Source organism: Amblyomma maculatum, chromosome 3, assembly GCF_055883805.1.
Source record: "Amblyomma maculatum isolate TAMU_Amacu chromosome 3, ASM5588380v1, whole genome shotgun sequence".
NCBI classification, from domain to species: Eukaryota; Metazoa; Arthropoda; class Arachnida; order Ixodida; family Ixodidae; genus Amblyomma; species Amblyomma maculatum.
In genome coordinates, this window is record NC_139346.1 from 181,880,323 (window position 1) to 181,897,853 (window position 17,531).

Sequence of the window (17,531 nt, forward strand, 5' to 3'; positions counted from 1 at the left end):
GCCCATTTCGAGAGTTTTCGTTGCCTTATTGATGAGAGGCTGTCTGGCACAGAGGGGCGTGGCGGTGCCGGTATTCACGCCTTTCCTCCAGTTGGGGCCTGTCGATTACTGCTCTCTTGGCAATGCGCACGCAGACGTGCGGGCGTCATTCGCAATGCCTTCTCAGTCCTTCCTTTCGTCAATCTATAATTTCTTTCCTACGCTCTCTCTCTCTCTCTTTCTTTCTCTCTGTCTATCTATCTCCCTCACGTTCGCAATGCATGTGCATGAACGATGCGCCTGTGTCAACTGTAGGGTTCTGGCTGTATTGAGCGAAAGTGACACATGTTGAGCCTGTGTACCTTCCACGTGAGCAATCGCAGCTGTGGTAGCCCCTTTTGAAAATCCTACGCCGTCTTACTCTGTGTAATAGGTCTGTGTGCTGAGGGGCACGGAAGTGGTGAAAACCTTTCGCTGAGTGGTAAGACACCCGACTACTGTGCCGGAGTACCCGGCTTCGATTCCGACCGCAGCGGCTGCGTTTCGAGAGGCGTCCGTGTGCTGTGCGATGTCAGCCCACGTTAAAGACTCTAACGCGCGGCGGCATATCTCATCTACTCTGGGATTTCCCTGCTTTTTCTACTGGACGCTCCGAGATCAAAGCCTGCCGCCTGAACTACCGTTCCCTTCTAGAAACTGATGCTAACACACAGATGATATTTGCCAAGTATGGCTCGCTTAGTGGCCTGGTTAGAGCAATATGATTTGAGTGACGACCAAAACAATGAGAATTCTGTCTACTCCCCTTTACCCCCATCCATGGCCATGAGCCTTCCCATTCAATAAAGGACACTCAATCAATCAATCAATCAATCAATCAATCCCCAGGTGGTCGAAGTTACTCTGTAGCCCTCCGCTACAGCTCATCTTTCTTTCCTTACACTTTCTCTCCCACCTTCCTCCCCTTCTCTTACGGCGCGGTTCAGGTGTCCACAGGAACAAGTGTGACAGATACTGTGCATTTCCCTTCCTGTGAACCAATTATTATTATTATTATTATTATTATTATTATATTATTATTATTATTATTATTATTATTATTATTATTATTATTATTATTATTATTATTATTATTATTATTATTATTATTATTATTATTATTATTATTATTATTATTATTATTATTATTATTATTATTATCTTCAGCTGTCGATACTGCCAAGCTCCTAATTTGGTTTTCGAATGAGTAACCAAGCCCCGTATCAAACCGCCATCGATCCCGTTTACCAAGTTTGTGAGGCAGAGTAGACGTGCGTGCAGAAACAACTGCGACAGGACTAGTCGAGCCGCTGAAGCAGGACCCCAGTTGATCCTACATCGAGGGTATGGCGTGGCAGAAAAACTGACTTTCCTGCATCCCGTAGCGCAAGCATATGTCCACTGACTAGCTTTCATATAGAAGTAGGGCGATTTGGGCGACTTGGTATATATCCATCATATCGCGAAAAAGACGGGGACTAAGGAAGGACGAGACAGGATCGACGAGCGCTGTCCTGTGTCGTCCTTCCTTAGTCTCCGTCTTTTTCGCGCTGTTTAATATGATGTATAACTTCCATATATACGTACCTGTAGATGACCTATATTTTCATACGCATACGGATTAAAACCTCGTTTAGTACATGAAAAAAAAAAAAAAACTGTTTTGGAGGTGCATATGACACTCATGAGACAAGCCGTTTTGAATAGGCAGCAATTGATGGTGCCTTGTGGGCTGCCTTCATTGGCTCGACGTCTGTAGGCAACTATTAGATTGCTGAACACAAGGGGACGTGGATTCGACCCCAACCACGGTGGCCGCTTTTCCATGGAGGCGAAAAGCAAGGCGTCCGTGTACTGTGGATGACAGTGCTCGTTAAAGAACTCTGGGTAGTATTCCGAGTTTGCGTCGTTATCGGAATTGTCGCAATTTTTCCGACCTTGAGTCATCTGATTGGTGGAAACGCCGGAACCGAAAATCATTACGGCGTTTCCAAAAATACCCGGGTTCGGTCCCGACCGCCGCCGGCTGCGTTTCGATGGTGAAACGCAGAGGCGTCCGTGTGCTGTGCGATTTTTTTTTCTCGAAAAGTTTGCCACAAGGCATAAGTTGAGAAAGGGGGAATGGGATGCAGGAGATAGAAAGTTAAAAGAAGGAGTGAAGTCCAGTTGCGCTTATGTATTCGAGAAGGTTGGCAGTGTAGCGATTGTCCATTGTCCATTTCTCATAGTCACAATCGCGAATCCACCGCAGGCCCACCTTCATGATTATCCGTTGCCTAATGTGAGTCGTTGATGGACACGTCCACAACAAGTGACGCACATCGCAGACGTCAGGTGGTGTGTCACAGTGAGGGCACCTGTCAGTCACTGGTAGATCGTTTTCCCGCCGTCGATGTCGAACAGATGGGGTCAGAGCCACCCCTGCCCGGATCCGGCGCACTGTTACCTCCTCCTGCCGAATAAGACTACGGGGGAGAGGGTGCGAACACGGAGGAATGAGAGCGCGTGTTCGCTGGCGCAGAACTTGCGAATCGGAAACGTGGGACAGGAACGGATCTGGGGGAAGAGGGGAAGGTGGTGGATCGCCTGATGTGTTTATGTGCGTCATAGCATCCGCTTGAATATTATGTGGATCGCGAGCATGGCCGCGAATCCAGTGTATGCGCACAGGACATGGGTACTTTGAACAGAGCAAATGTATGGACTGTGTTATTTGGAATGTGCGTCGAACGGCCTTAAGCTGTTTAAGGGCAGTGAGATAGTCTGTGTAAAGATGAACTGCATTGAATGTAGGAACTGGCGGATGTCAGTGCACGTTAAATATCTCCAGGTGATCTAAATTATTCCGAAGCCTTCCACTACGGCTCCTCTTTCTCTCCTTCCATTTTCGCCCCCACCTTCCTCCCTGCCCTTACGGCGCGGTTTAGGTGTGCACAGAACAAGTGTGACAGATACTTCGCCTTTCCTTTCCTGTGAAACAATTATTAGTTATTATTTCTAAATATAGAAAATCTCAATGTTTTTTTCTTATTTCATTCTGCAATATATGAAATGCCTGACAACTGGTTCTGTTCTTGATACCTGTGCTGCCAACTCAGGATGCGTCTTCAGTATGGGCATGTACGGAAATTGTATTTTCGAACCTTTCTTGAAACTCCTGTTGTGAAAGCGTTTAATTATGAGCTGATATTTATAAAACTTTCATAAGTTTTTGAACTGCGTAATTTGCTCTGTACCGATTGTGCACACCAATAGCCTGCTTACTCTAGGTACCCATGGTTTCATAGTGGGTTCTGATTAGGTTATTTACTGTTTAGTGCCAGTCGGTTGTCAGTTTTTGTCACTCCTCACTGCCAGAGGCAATATTTGTGTGTAAGGCAGCAGGCGTGGTGAGTCATCGCTCCTGTTACATGTTACATGGGTCTGTCAAAAAACAAAGATAGTACCAATAAGCAACACACCAACACCGGAGCAGTGGAAGGCTGCGCTGTCCTGCTGTACGCCTGATGACCAGCTCAAACTGATAGTCAGAACTCGCAAGACGTCAAAGGCCACTGGTGCCATGCCTGTCCTGGACTGAGGGCATCACCCAAACAAATCCAAAACTTTTATGCAATAAAGTTTTTCACTCACTCGCTCATCGCTCCTACTTTTGAAAAAAGGGCTCCTGGCAATGAACAGGGACGATGGAAATTTGCTACCGGAATCAAGGCTGAAACAGACAACCAGTGTACGTATGCACATTAGGTACCAAAACGGTATCTCAAACAAAGAAACTGTTGGTGTGGGCCACACACAAAGAACAACACAATTTAAGCGCTCATGATAGGCATGCGAATATCTCCGTGTAATGACAAGGTGCTTTCCAGAGCAAGGTTTTAGGGCAGTGCTGTTACTGCAATTACAGGTGCTTTTCATGGGGTGTCATGTTGACAACCCGCCTTCAGACAGGTTGTATCGCGGAATGTCACGCGGACGTCAGTTTAGAAAGCACCAATTCATAGCGTCCAGCGAACGTCCGTTCTCTCAATCGGATAGTCCGCTTGAAGTTCTGTATTCGGACTTCCGAATATCCGACTTTGTCTTCCAACGAATTTTTCCAAGAGTGTCATTTTCTTTGCGCCGGATGTCCCGACACGTCCGTCAGACTTCCACCGTATCTTCGGAGACGTCCAAGGGACATTGAAATATCCTTTGCGCGGACATCCGCTGGGTGCTCAACGGACATCTGTGGTCCAGTGCATGGGTAGTTGGGCTGTCCACAATCATATCGAACGAAAATAAGGATTATTGCTATTACTTGCTGAAATATGGATCATGCGTATACATTGTCCCGAGGTGGGTACCTGGACTGCCTATCTCGTTATCTAGCTCATTGACATAAACCATTTCAGTGAGCTGCCCACAGCGAGTCAATACAGGAACGATCAGGAAAACCTATAATGGCCCAACATGGGTTCCCTCTCCCGCACCAGTGGTGTATCGCGGGTAATGGACCAATAACTGTCGCTTCTGAGAGCCCACTTAGTGCTGGAAGCAAGCCTGAGAAACTCATGTGTCCGCGTTGTTTTAATTAGTACCAGGAGGCCCGAATTACTTTTATTAACGCGGTATAGCGTCAAAGACTTCGTTTTAAAGAAAATTCTGGGTAGGGGAAAAAAATGCGTTTAGAAGGAGATAGATGGAGGAGGAGCAGGAGGAGGGGGGAAGACATGGAGGTTAACTGGTAGAAGAAACCGGTTTGCTAGCCTGCACTGGGGGAAGGGGGTGAGTGGATATACAAGGGATAGGTAAGAGAAGGATGGGTAAAGCCAGTGTAGTCAAATCACAGTCATATCACATCACATCACAACAAATCGCAGCCTATCGATCAGGAATGGATGGAGGTTAATTGAATACGCTAGAGACAGAAAATGCATGCATTCTTATGTTCCATAATACCTGCCACTGCCTTCGGTTCTGCTTTAAATGCCACGATTATTGTAGGCGATCAAGAGTTTAAACCTGTGGCAGTGTGCTGAAAAACCGAAAAAAAAATTGTGAATTAGGCGTGCTTCATTACATATCCACTAAGCGACCCACCCTCAAGTTTTCATTTTTAGCAGTTAGTACAATCAGCACTTGACGCTTAGAGTAATGTAACCATGAAAAGTGAAAAGAAGTTCGGACTTACACTCACTACGGGTTCTCCAAAAGCGCAGAAGAAAAGAGAAAGGGACTACAGATGACCGCTCGAAAAAGCATGAAAGCCGAATGAATATTTTAAATATAAATTGATTCCACGTCATGCGATATGACAAAGCTTTTCACGGTGTATTTTTCCATGGTCCGGTATAACATGCGCATGCACTGATGCTCCGCGGCCATTCCTGAAAAACGCACGCTGTTCCGTTGCGACAAGGAAATAGTTGGTTGCTAAAATATTTTCTTAATGCCTATAGCAAAATGATGACCCAAAGAGAAAAATACGAAGAGCTAGGATTCGGACATATATGTCTTGTTCAAGGGATGGGAGCATTAAAACAATGATTTCGTACACTGCTTTGACTGTATAAAGGCACACTGCGAGCCACGCGGTGTAACGAAGGATTGCATTCATATTTTTTTAATTTGTCTTACTACAGCATATCCCTTTCCCTAAGCGCTTGAACGGCAAAACAGAAAAAAAAAAAAAAAAAAAAAAATCTATTTTATTATTTTTTATTCATTGCTTCAAGCGATATTTATTTTTCATCAACTTCGATTGGCCGACCGACGGACAGACCAGCCGGCTCGCTGAGTGACTGACTGAATTTTCACTCACTGACTCCCGCTCGCTCGCTCGCTCGCTCGCTGACTCACTCACTCACTCACTCACTCACTCACTCACTCACTCACTCACTCACTCACTCACTCACTCACTCACTCACTCACAAATAGAGCAAACCAAGCAGAAAATAACACAATTGCAGTTACTTCTAGTTTTTCCACACGTAAGAAACGTCATACACTTCATGACTCGTAGTGAGCAAGGCGGCTGAACTCGCCCCGAGAATTGGGAGGCTGGAAAACCGCTGCTGCAAGTGTTTTACGTTATCACAGCGCATCGAAAAGGTGCTCGGTCGAGTTCCTTTCACGCACATAGCCCACTCTGCATGCACGGCCAACGTCCTCAGCCGCCGCGCAGCAGTTCGCACAGACACCATTTGCATCTTTAGCTCTTCCCGCGCATTTCATCGCATGACCTCATCCATCTCCGCGGAGCGCACGTCGCAACGACACAACGCAACGACGCGCTCATATGACTCACGCGTGACAGATGCTCCGCGACGCGCGTTACGCCACTTCTGAACGCCGCCTATCAGAAGATCGCTTATAAGTCCAGAACACCGCGTGCCATTCTCCTTCGCGAATCGATGAAATCCGCGTCAAAACGGTCGAGATTAGCTCTAGAATCCGAGAGGGAGGGAAAGTCCGGCAGTTGCCTCTCGTTTCTCGGGTCCCCTCCTTTTCCTCCTCATCCGCTAACCTCACTCCAGCACGAGCGCGAGTCTCGATGCACATCGATAAGGGTGAAGCGTTGATATCGGACGCCAGTTTTATCTTCGACCCGAGCAAACAGCGGTGCCACTGCGCCGCCTCCACCGTCGCGATCTCCGACGCGTATATGCAAGCCGTGCGCCGGTGGTGACGGAGCAGCTAGTGTAACCGACGGTGGACAGCGACGGGGAGTCTTCACGCCCCATCCATCGGGATCTCGTTGTCGGTGACGCGGAGCACCTGAAGGTGCACGAATCCTTGTTGCTTGAGAACGAGCGGAAACTTGGGGGCGTGTCCTGGGCAGTTCAACGCATCGGCCTCTCACCACCACCACCGCGACAGCAGCGTCAACTTGGAACTTCAACGTCGCGTATAGAAAGGTACAGTGTTAACAAACAGTGTGAACGCTCGACTTCGTTGAACCCAGCGAAGAACGGGAGCACTGCTCTCGCCAAGTACAGTGACTCCTTTGAGCGTAGTCAAGTGATTCCCGACTGTTGCTAACACCTAGAAAACTATGGCGCTCTGAAGCGAAATATCGTGCATAGCTGTTCTGTGAACGTGCGCATAGCATACTCGGAACTTATAATGTTTTGCTGGAGGCTTCAGCTGCTTCCGCGTGTTTTGCAATAAGCATGTGACAACAACGCTTCCGGCTTTTTTTCTTCGTTAACTTTTGTTTTTCTTGAGAGGCGGAAGCATGCGAGCCCAATTTTCATTTCTTCCCATCTTTTCCTCTTCTGTTATTTGTCGTGGAGCCCGCTCATGTACAGGTTTGGTCCGCGGCTGTAGTTCGAAGCAGGTGCAATGCACACGTGTATTTTGAGCCTTCAGTAAACGTTTGAGAACATTTAAGAAAACCTCGTGTGAATGGCTTTAATGTCATCCACACGTGGGGGGGGGGGGGGGGGGGGGGGGGAGGCTCCATATATGTTACAGTCTCTTTGTGTCTCCCTTCTTTTACTCCCTCTTTCACCCTTCTCTTGCATTGCGAATCGCTTAACACGTCCACTAGACTGAGATGGTTAGCTGCGCCTTTTCTTTATTTTTGTAACTAGTTTTTCTAAAGTTGCAAGCATGTACTGAGGAAGTGGTGCCGCTGACACCACAGCTTAATTTCACACGGGGCGGGCAGGGTGAGATAACTGTCACTTTGGGGGTGACTTTCATAACAATAGTATACTTCTAACTTCTAACCTTTTCGTGCTTTTCAGCAACAAGTGTGACAGATACTGAGCCTTTCCCTTCCTCTGAACCAGTTAATGTTATTATTATTATTATTATTATTATTATTATTATTATTATTATTATTATTATTATTATTATTATTATTATTATTATTATTATTATTATTATTATTATTATTATTATTATTATTATTTCGTTGGCATACCTTGGCATGGCATTGTTTGTTTATGCGGAGAGAGATATGCATTAAGATGAACAAAAAAAAATTAAGAAAAACATAACAACCCCTGGCACTCCACTGCATGATCTATTCGATTATTCCTATCCCAATCTCATTTTCTTTTTGTCATTTTCTACGTCATTTGTATAGGACACAAAAATCATTTTTTGTGAAACGCACACATAACCTGTCCAGCATGCATATTTATTGCCAATTCATAGCTCGGTGACCTCAGCGGTCATTGTAGTCAAAACTAAAAAGACATATCCGCCTTTTTTTTTTTTTTTTTTTGCCACTTTCTTGAAAATCGTGGTAACCAACGGCGCATCTGATTTCGTCAAAAATCTGATGAATGGATCAAAGTGTACTATAGTTAAACGAAAAAGGAGGTTCATACAATGCGACGCTGCCATGGAAGCCATGGAACTCCCAGGATGTTCGTCCCCTCTTCTCTCATTAGTGGCTGTCTGAAAAAATTAGTGAAGGCAACTAAATTTTTGCGCCACAAGCCTCCCCCTCCTCTCCTCTTCCTGCCTCTATATGTAACTAAACACCAAATAAAAAATTAGCACGGGTCACAGATGTTATGCTGAGATAGTTTTGGTGCGTGCGATGAGTCATTACGTGACTATAGACGAGCTACTCCCTTGCATATTAACCCAATTAATGTTTACCTTTAGTCCCATCGTTTTTCACCACGACTGTCCCCTTATCACTTATCATTTTGAAATTGAAAATATGATCATTTACTACAAAGGGTGAAGAGCGCTGTCATTCTGGCGCGCTGAGCTGCTTTCGTAGCACAAGAAAGAGTTGACGACTAGCCCCCATCAACCGCCCAGTCAAACCGGTTTCTCCGAGGGTCGTGCAATAATGTATAACCGATTAGAGATGAATAAAAAAATTTCTAAGCTTTGTTTTAAGAGCGGAACGTAATGCGCTAACAAACCTCGTCAGCGTCTTTCCTGGTTGACGTTCTCTACCAGGTGCATAACATGCGATTAACTAAGAGGACCACTTGTTTCGGACTGTGCATACCATCTTTTCATTTTCTGCTTCTTTACTCATATCGTCATTTGCGTTCGATATTAATGCCATTGTAATTACCAGCTCCTGATTAGCATATTCTTAATTTCAGACAGCGTCTGTAAGGTCATGCATGGCATGTGCATGTTTTTTAGATTTTTTTTTCTCGTGTTTTGTTAACTTTTCCTGCGAGGCGCGTTGCTATAGGGCGCTGCGCATCTTTGAAAAACTGGCGGGGAAGGGAGGAGGAGGTGCTTTGTTTATCTTTTCGTTGCGTTCGGCTGCCAAGACAGCTCGTGTGCTCGCCAACCATCTTACTAGATACTTGTTTCTAGGGTGACTTAGACTACGCGTAAAAAGTACATGCATGTACTTATCTATTTTCTGTTTCTCTTTTGTAATGGACTGTGGAGCCGCTCATCGCAAATTTTGTGCGTCTCTGCGAACATCGTTTGTTAACATAGCGTATTGTGGCCCAGACGCTTCACCGAACTCAGGCTGTCTGTTGTGTGTATTCCACGAAACTGTGGAAACGTGCCCTTTTATAGTCTAAAGTATTGCCCTAATAATCGCTTCGAGGTCTTCCCCACTCTTGATGAACCGGAAATGTCTTACATTTGCCACTGAAGCAAGAAGACAAACGCATTAGATCACACACGCACATCGCCACAGTTTTAAGCTAGCGACAACGCGGCCGGAAAACAATGGCCTGTCGATGTGTAAATAAAAAAGAAACAAACACGTTTGCCGCGATATTCTCTGGCGGAGGCCGTACAGGTGCACTCCGGACAAGTGTGCTCCGTAATATTGCTTCAGGCCGCTGACTATGTGGCGTTTACCTCGAATGACGATCAACATTTGCTTACCACGATGCACTGCGGCAAACAAATGACACATCCAGCGAGATAATGAAGCACGCACTTCACTAAGCCGATACTAAACCATGAAATTTGTGTAAACATAAGTAATGTTTTACTGACACACCCATTCATAACGTCACACTCGCACCACAAAGAAAGCCCCTTTGTGGACTCTGCGGAGACTTGGTCACAGTTAACTGTTTTTGTCCATGAGACGGAACATTATCGAACCTTATTTCGAAACTAGGTGCGTATAGTGTGCGGCGGGACTGGGCACACACTGAAAAAAAAAAAAAAAAAAAAAGGCAGATAATTTATCTGTGGATATCTTAAAGCCTATGCTGCTATTTATCAAGCTATCTAACTTAGATTAGCGTCGAACCGGTACAACCTTCGATTTTCTTTATTGCATCGAGGAGCATGGAGAAAATAATTAGAAAGTATTGATAAACCCCAGCTAATTCATTCCGAACCGCGATCGCTATCCTGTTATTATATGTCCTCGGAGCCCTAACACACGTTCAGTTAAGGCAACCTCTACATGACCATCAGCGTGACTTTTTTTTTATAGAACTCTAAATACTTTTTTAATCGCATGGTGCATATGTAATTATTAATTCCGATATGTTTGAATGAATGAATGAATGAATGAATGAATGAATGAATGAATGAATGAATGAATGAATGAATGAATGAATGAATGAATGAATGAATGAATCGCCTGTTTCTCTCACCTGATTCTTCGCTTCTCTGAGCTGAATCTACACGAGGAAGAACAATCACTAGAGGGCCCTTACGCACGGAGCGCTCTCCTCATGGATGCCAATAAAAGATGGCGGTCGTGACCTTGCTGTAATAAATTTGCAGCCAATCGTTCGCCGCTTCCAAAATGCGTTATGCGTTAATTCTGCAACTTCTTATCTCGGCGTTTAAACTATCAGTTCAAGATCTTTTGAAATACCTGTTATTTTCTTGTAGTTGGTTTTGTCGGCAGTTTACGAAGGGTTGTTTTTGCTGCCAGAAAAGAAGCTGAAGTCATTTCATGCTAGGCAAAGTCGTATTATCTTCATACTGGGGAGCAGCGCAACAAAGGCGGGACAGGGACGAAACAAGCGCTTGTCTCGTCCTTGGCCCCCTTTGTTACACTGTTCCCCACTATGCATGCATACCAACTGCCCCAGATTTCAGATTTACTCTCGTATTATCTTATCTTACCCGTCCAAGATATGTTGAAGAAACAGCATTAACCACTGAGGAAGTTTATACCAGACATACCAGAAGTTTATACCAGCCTTGCTAGGGCACTTGACACACATTTCTTGTGTAGTGGCCAAAAAGCAGGATCGATATATCGCTCAGGAGAGCTACCCGATAAAGAACACTAGCCTATGCAGACAAAGTTATAAGTGCGATCAGCAAGCGGTGTTTTCAGAATCAAAAGGTCCTCCCCAATACTAAAAAAATAAAATTAAAAAACATGTACCTTCACTTCAGCTCCGCGTTTTCTGAAGCAACTGATCAGTTATAGCAATAACGCTACCTTTCTGGTGGTCAAAGCATATAAATCTCGATAAAAATTTGTTTCCATGCCGAAAACATATTTTATGTGCCTTCTCTGTAGATAATTTGGCCAGAGTATCCCCACTTTTTTCTTCCTTTCATCTTGCTTCTGCTCCCTTTTCTATATCTGATACAAATTATCTCGAGTTAACCGAATGAACATGGCTACTCATACACAAGAAACAGGCAAAGAGCTAAAAAAGCCAAAGAAACAAGTGAAAGAAGCACTGATGATATCTATAAGTTCAGAGGACCTCGAAGCCAGACCAGTACACTTTGCGCAGGAATTTTAACAACTATATATATATATATATATATATATATATATATATATATATATATATATATATATATATATATATATATATATATATATATATATATATATATATATATATATATATATATATATATATATATTAGTTACTTTGCATGCAGACTAACCCTTTCCCAAACCTGCATGGTGTCGCGCAACCTCTGCTATGAGAGTCAGAACTCTAGCCAGTGTATGCTATGTAAAGCCAGAGCTGATCTCCGTAACATCATTTGGAAATGCCCACAGGCCTCTTTTGTGGGAAGAATCATGATGTCTTTACATAATGGGAGACCTTACAGCTCGGTTCCGCTGCGGAGGTTTAACTCAAGACCACTCGATTGGATGAAGACACCGCTAGTGCTCAAGGACTCCTGGTGGGAAGGCTGGCTCCTTACCTGCATCTGTTGGACAAATAAATTTGACAGTCCGACCTCTGACTCGGTATGGCAGTGTTGGTGTATGTCCAACAGCCAAATACAAATTTATCGCTGATAAAACTGGATTTAAAAATATCCCGTCGATTGGAAGTGCTAAAGTGAAATATTGGCCAAAGAAAAAAAAAAAAGGTTGCCACCGTTTTGAAGTGAGTGGTATGAGTAGTGGGCGCATGTATTCTACTCCCAAAATCGACGAGTTACATTAACACAGGTATTTCGTTGTTTCTTTTTTTTTTTTATTTTACTGCTTATAAAACTTTCGTTCTCGGTGGTAGTGGCCTTTCTGTAATTATGTCGCGGTGCTCTATCGACGAACAAGCCAGCTCCCCTCAGTGTTCTTTTAGCGTTGTCCAGATTGCCAGATATGCTCGCGATCGAACGTTTTCACTTTAATATAAATAAATCATCTCCTTTTTTTTTCTCTCCCTGCAGTTTTAACTACTGAATTCTTCACATTTATTTAAACATATAAGACAAGCTTTTCACTGCTAAAGACGCCGGACTCTCATAGATGTATATCCATGAAGCCTCAGCTATACTATCTCTTAAGAATTTATACGCAGTTTGTTCTTTTCACAGTTCCTTGTCCAAATCGAAGAATTGCCTAAAACCGGTTAGCTATATCACACGAGAATAGTATAATTACACGACTTAATATGAATTAACAAGATATTTTCGTCATAAAGCGAGTGATAGAACCGAATATAGTGGGACTTACTTTTACAAGTCGTAGTCAGAAACGACAATAGAGAAAAGCTTCTTTCTCGAACGAAGATTCTTGGACCGCCTACCCGTTATTGCAAATCACCTTATGCCTGGCGCTCTTTGGCCTAAAATACACTGGCGCCACACAAACCAACGTTGATTAAAACACCCATCATAATCTCGAGTTTGTTTACCATTTTTCACTAGTCATCAAATATGATGGTGCTCTGCAACTGCTATGATGCGTCTTGCACGGCTTTTGTTCTCATGTAACGCCTGTTTACGGTTCTTGCTTGCCTAATTTTATAAACAGACTCAATTTAAAGCATGCAATCGCTTTAAAGAAGTAACGGCAACCTTTTGCGAGTGTGTGTGTGTGTGTGTGTGTGTGTGTGTGTGTGTGTGTGTGTGTGTGTGTGTGTGTGTGTGTGTGTGTGTGTGTGTGTGTGTGTGTGTGTGTGTGTGTGTGTGTGTGTGTGTGTGTGTGTGTGTGTGTGTGTGTGTGTGTGTGTGTGTGTGTGTGTGTGTGTGTGCGTGCGTGCGTGCGTGCGTGCGTGCGTGCGTGCGTGCGTGCGTGCGTGCGTGCGTGCGTGCGTGCGTGCGTGTGTGTGTTGTTATCGGGCACAACTTTTGCTATAGGGCGCCGTAACGACGCTACCATCCTCTCAGTGTCTGCCATACGAAGCGCAACGTATACGTTTACCATCCAGTGTAGCATGTAGTCGCAACCCGCGCGCAAATTAATTGCCACGTACAACGGTATAATCAAAAGGGGAGAGAAAGATCAAGGAAAGGGCCGTTGATTTTTAACTCTCGCTCCCAAAAACGTGACACCTCTGCTGACAACCTTCTGTAGACAACGGTGAGGCATTAAAGGATTTCGCCTTGAAACAGAAAAAAAAAAGACATTGAACGCTTCGTTGCTATCTGGGCGACATCGAGAAAAGCCTTATAGGAGTGCACTCCTCACAGGTCGCGGATTCACTTCACTTCATAGCAAACATCGCAAGCGTAAATCGCAAAGACACCAGCAGCTGCGCTGGTCAAACGCATGCACCACAAAAAGACAAAGACACTTTCTTTTTTATTTTATTTTCACGCATGAACAAGCATTGCTTCATTGTTCCACTGGTTACATGCTTCGACCAACAACGATATTGTGTATCGACTTTTTTTACACATGGCCGGTGTTTTAGCTGATCGTTGGAGGGGGCTAGGTTATTGGTCGCGGAGCGGCAAGGGCTGCGAGCCTTTGTATACCATAGTCTAAACTGGGGTGGGTACAGATAGCATGGCTGTATATCGCAGCGACCGCTCACACCCTGTTCATATGTCCATTTGTCAATTCACTCGATAAAATCGCCTGCAGTGCGGCAGCAGCCTATATCCCCGCACAAATAAAGAGATTTCGGCTCCGCGCTGTCCATGCCGTCAGGGATGCGCGTGACGTCACACCAGACGTAACATGTTTGCCTGGAGCGCCTGTTTACACGAACGGTGCCAACGAGCGCTCCGCTCTTGTGTCACTTCTGTGCATGGTTCGCAGGAAGAGGAACATTGTCCCTGTAGCCGGCAACGAGTGAGCACGTGTCACAAATCGAGTCAGTGATATTGTGAAGGAGTCGATAAAGGCGAGGGGGGGGGGGGGGAGGGGGGGGGGATAAATCGAAACTGGATGCGCGGCCGATTCCTAGATGCACCGCGCACTCATGCAGAGTGGCCGACTTTGCCTCGTTTGCCACGCGGAATTAACATGGCACGATGGGTATAAACGCATTATCATACCGAAGCGTGTGCACAGGTGAATGCATTATAATAACTCTGTGCAGTCATCATTCTCCGTGAATGTTTTTTTCTCTGTCTCTTTCTGATTTTCCTGATATTTCCGGCAACAAGAGGAGCATTTATTCCAGACAATGGGATTTAAAAACCTTATCAACGATTGATTCATACTCACGGCGTCCTTCCCGAAAAGAAACGGTTGCCACCGGTTTGGTGTGAATGGCGGTCTAACATGGCTTCTGAGTTTTCTGTAAAAGTTGGTGTCGATATTGCGGAAACGTATTAAATCACATTTCATCTACCATAAATGCATCATATGTTGCCTGACAAGTAATAACAGGGTTCCGGAGAAAACATCCCCAGATATGACGTCCCAGAAAAAATCCCCCATTTGCCCATTATCGATAAAATAACAAAATGCTTCAGTACCGGTGCGATTAAATGCATTGGTTAGCGCAACTGACTGCGCAATAACCATCAGCAGCATTCACTTTTAAATTTTGTTATCGAAGGGATTTTGAGCCCCTGATCTTTTTTTTTTTTTTTTTAATATTGTATGATTTATCCTCGTCGTTATGTGTGACTTTGAAAGGTTGACCATGAATGCTGTCAAGACCATCTTTGGAAAAGGTGTTACCATGAAGACATTCTCCTTTTTGCGTGAAAGCACCTGGCGAAATATTGTAGAAGTCGGTTTAGTAGACCGTTACAGGCAGCATCAAGTATTTAGTACTTTCGCAGAAATACTGGACGCTCTCGCTTTACTGCCGCTCGATGACGTAGAAGGTGGAAAGTGCGCAATGAAAGGTGTGATAACAGAAGCTGTCCGAGGAATACTATACTATTTTGATACACTGTACATTTCCGGTAGTTACAGATGGGCAAACAGAGCTCACAAATAATTTGCGGCGAACTCCTTCCACTATGTCGCTGCGACGTGACTGATTGAAAAACATCCTTTATTTAAAGCTCTGAGTGTGCCAGTGGAGCGCCCTCTCTGATTGTAATACACAGCGATATGCTAGTGGTTAAACGACAAATATATGCGGGACGTCCATAAAAAGGTAATGACAATTGAAGAGAACTAGCCGACCGCAAGTGCTTCTCGTCGGGATCGTTCTTCTCTTCGACGAAGCCGCCGGCGAAAATGCCTCGTGATATGGCTTTTTTTTTCTTTTTTTTTTATGGCATCCCGTGCACTTCGTGACTGAGGTGCGTTTTAATGATTAGGGAGACACTGAAACTATAGATATGACGCGTCAGTGGCCTGTGGTCCTGTCTAATTACGCACATAGTCATCGTAAGATATATACGACTACCTCCTCTTGCACCCAAGTCGTACAAGCGCTCCTTGCATGACCTAGTCGGTAGCGTGTCTGAAGGTCACGGACCTGAAAATTTTCGTTCAGCGAAATCAACTCCTTTATACATTTAAATTATTTGAGAGATGTGCCGCCTTTTAATTTGCCTTACATGTCATGCTTTAATCACTTTCATTCGATGTGTGATGGAGGAGGAGGAGGTAAACTTTATTTAAAGAAGAGGTCGTAGGCGCGGGGTGGGTTGACGTTCCCGTGGGCTCCTCTTCTAGGCCGGACGCAAGGTGGCCGACCGACGGTGTCGTTCGGCGACCTCTTCAGCCCGCTCCGTGACTCGGAGTTGAACCTCCGGGTCGGAGCTGAGCAGCGCGGCCTGTCACAGTGCTCAGCGTTGAAATTGAAATTCGCGCATGAGGTCATGTGGCTGTGACGTCACGACTCTGTCGACCAATCAGAATTTGTCGCGCACTGCCGAATTTCCTGCGATGAGGGACTGTCGCGTGAAACACAGAAAGAAGCACGACCATGCCATTCGGCCGTTGCTACTCGAGCAAGGCCGACAGCGTAGGGCCCTGGCGCTTTGTCGCTACAGACGGAGACCTCGTGGTGCTTAGTAGTCATTTTCAGTACTGTGCCCTGACAGAGCAAAACACTTCATGCTTGCTTATTGTCAAACGACTGAAAAAGTGCAAGTTTAATCAAATGAGTTCCCGAAGAGTTCATCATTAAGGCGAAAGCCTTAAATGTCTCACGAGACGGGAAATCTAAAGCCGCAAGTTGTCCAAAGCTTGTCCCTAAAATATGGCTGTGGTTTGTGGGGTTTCAACGTCCCAAAACGACTCAGCTATGAGAGACGCCGTAGTGGAGGACTCCGGAAATTTCGACCACCTGGGGTTCTTTAAGTGCACTGACATCGCAAAGGACACAGGCGCCTTACTTTTCGCCTCCTTCGAAAAGCTGCCGCCGTGGCCGTGTGCCCCCAAAATGTGTCCACGGAAAGTGGTTCCAGTAACGTGATCACGTGAATAAGAAAATACTAGTAAGGAAATCGTGTCCATGTCAGCATTCGAACCACCATATTCACGTGCCACAGATGAACGCGTACGTTAACTAGTATGGCCACTACTCTACGCCAACCTCCTGAGAACAAGTCCATAATTCGTATGGTGCAGGGTAAAGACGTCGAAGGGCTTTTGAGGTAAAGGAAGACACTGACGGTGGGAAGAAGGAGGAAAATCTCAGTCGTGGGGTGGGAAGGGGGGCATGTCAACGGCGCCAGCACGCTCTTCCCGTGGGCTAAAGCGTGACCCGCATGGAGCGTTTTTCCGGGCGATTCGCCGGCGTCGACGGCAGCGGAGCGTTTTTTTGCCGCAGGAGAGGACGATTTTGCCAAATCGTCGGGATCTGGCTGAACAGATAAAAACGCCGACGACGCGCCGACGCCGGAAGTCGGCAGCGGCAGAGGGCCAATGAGAGCCGGAGCAGCCGTCACGTGATTCCGGTTGGAGCCACGCCCACGCCGGCCGAGAGAGAGAAGCTCGCGAGAGCGGAAAGAACGACGGGGGTTTGGCGCTCCGACGG

The 17,531-nt window shown here is 45.3% G+C and overlaps 1 protein-coding gene across 2 annotated transcripts in view; it reads left to right on the top strand.

Annotated features, from left to right (window-relative positions):
• Positions 1 to 17,531, top strand: part of LOC146197111 (ATP-dependent translocase ABCB1-like) — a 118,973-nt gene that overhangs the window by 36,233 nt on the left and 65,209 nt on the right. The window contains exon 1 of one of the 2 annotated variants that reach the window (XM_084598855.1): positions 6,396 to 6,917. The exons of the other annotated variant lie outside the window; for it this stretch is intronic. The gene's annotated coding sequence lies outside the window, so the exon portion shown is untranslated. Of the gene's footprint in view, positions 1 to 6,395; positions 6,918 to 17,531 lie in introns of those variants that run through there. 2 annotated transcript variants of the gene reach the window in all.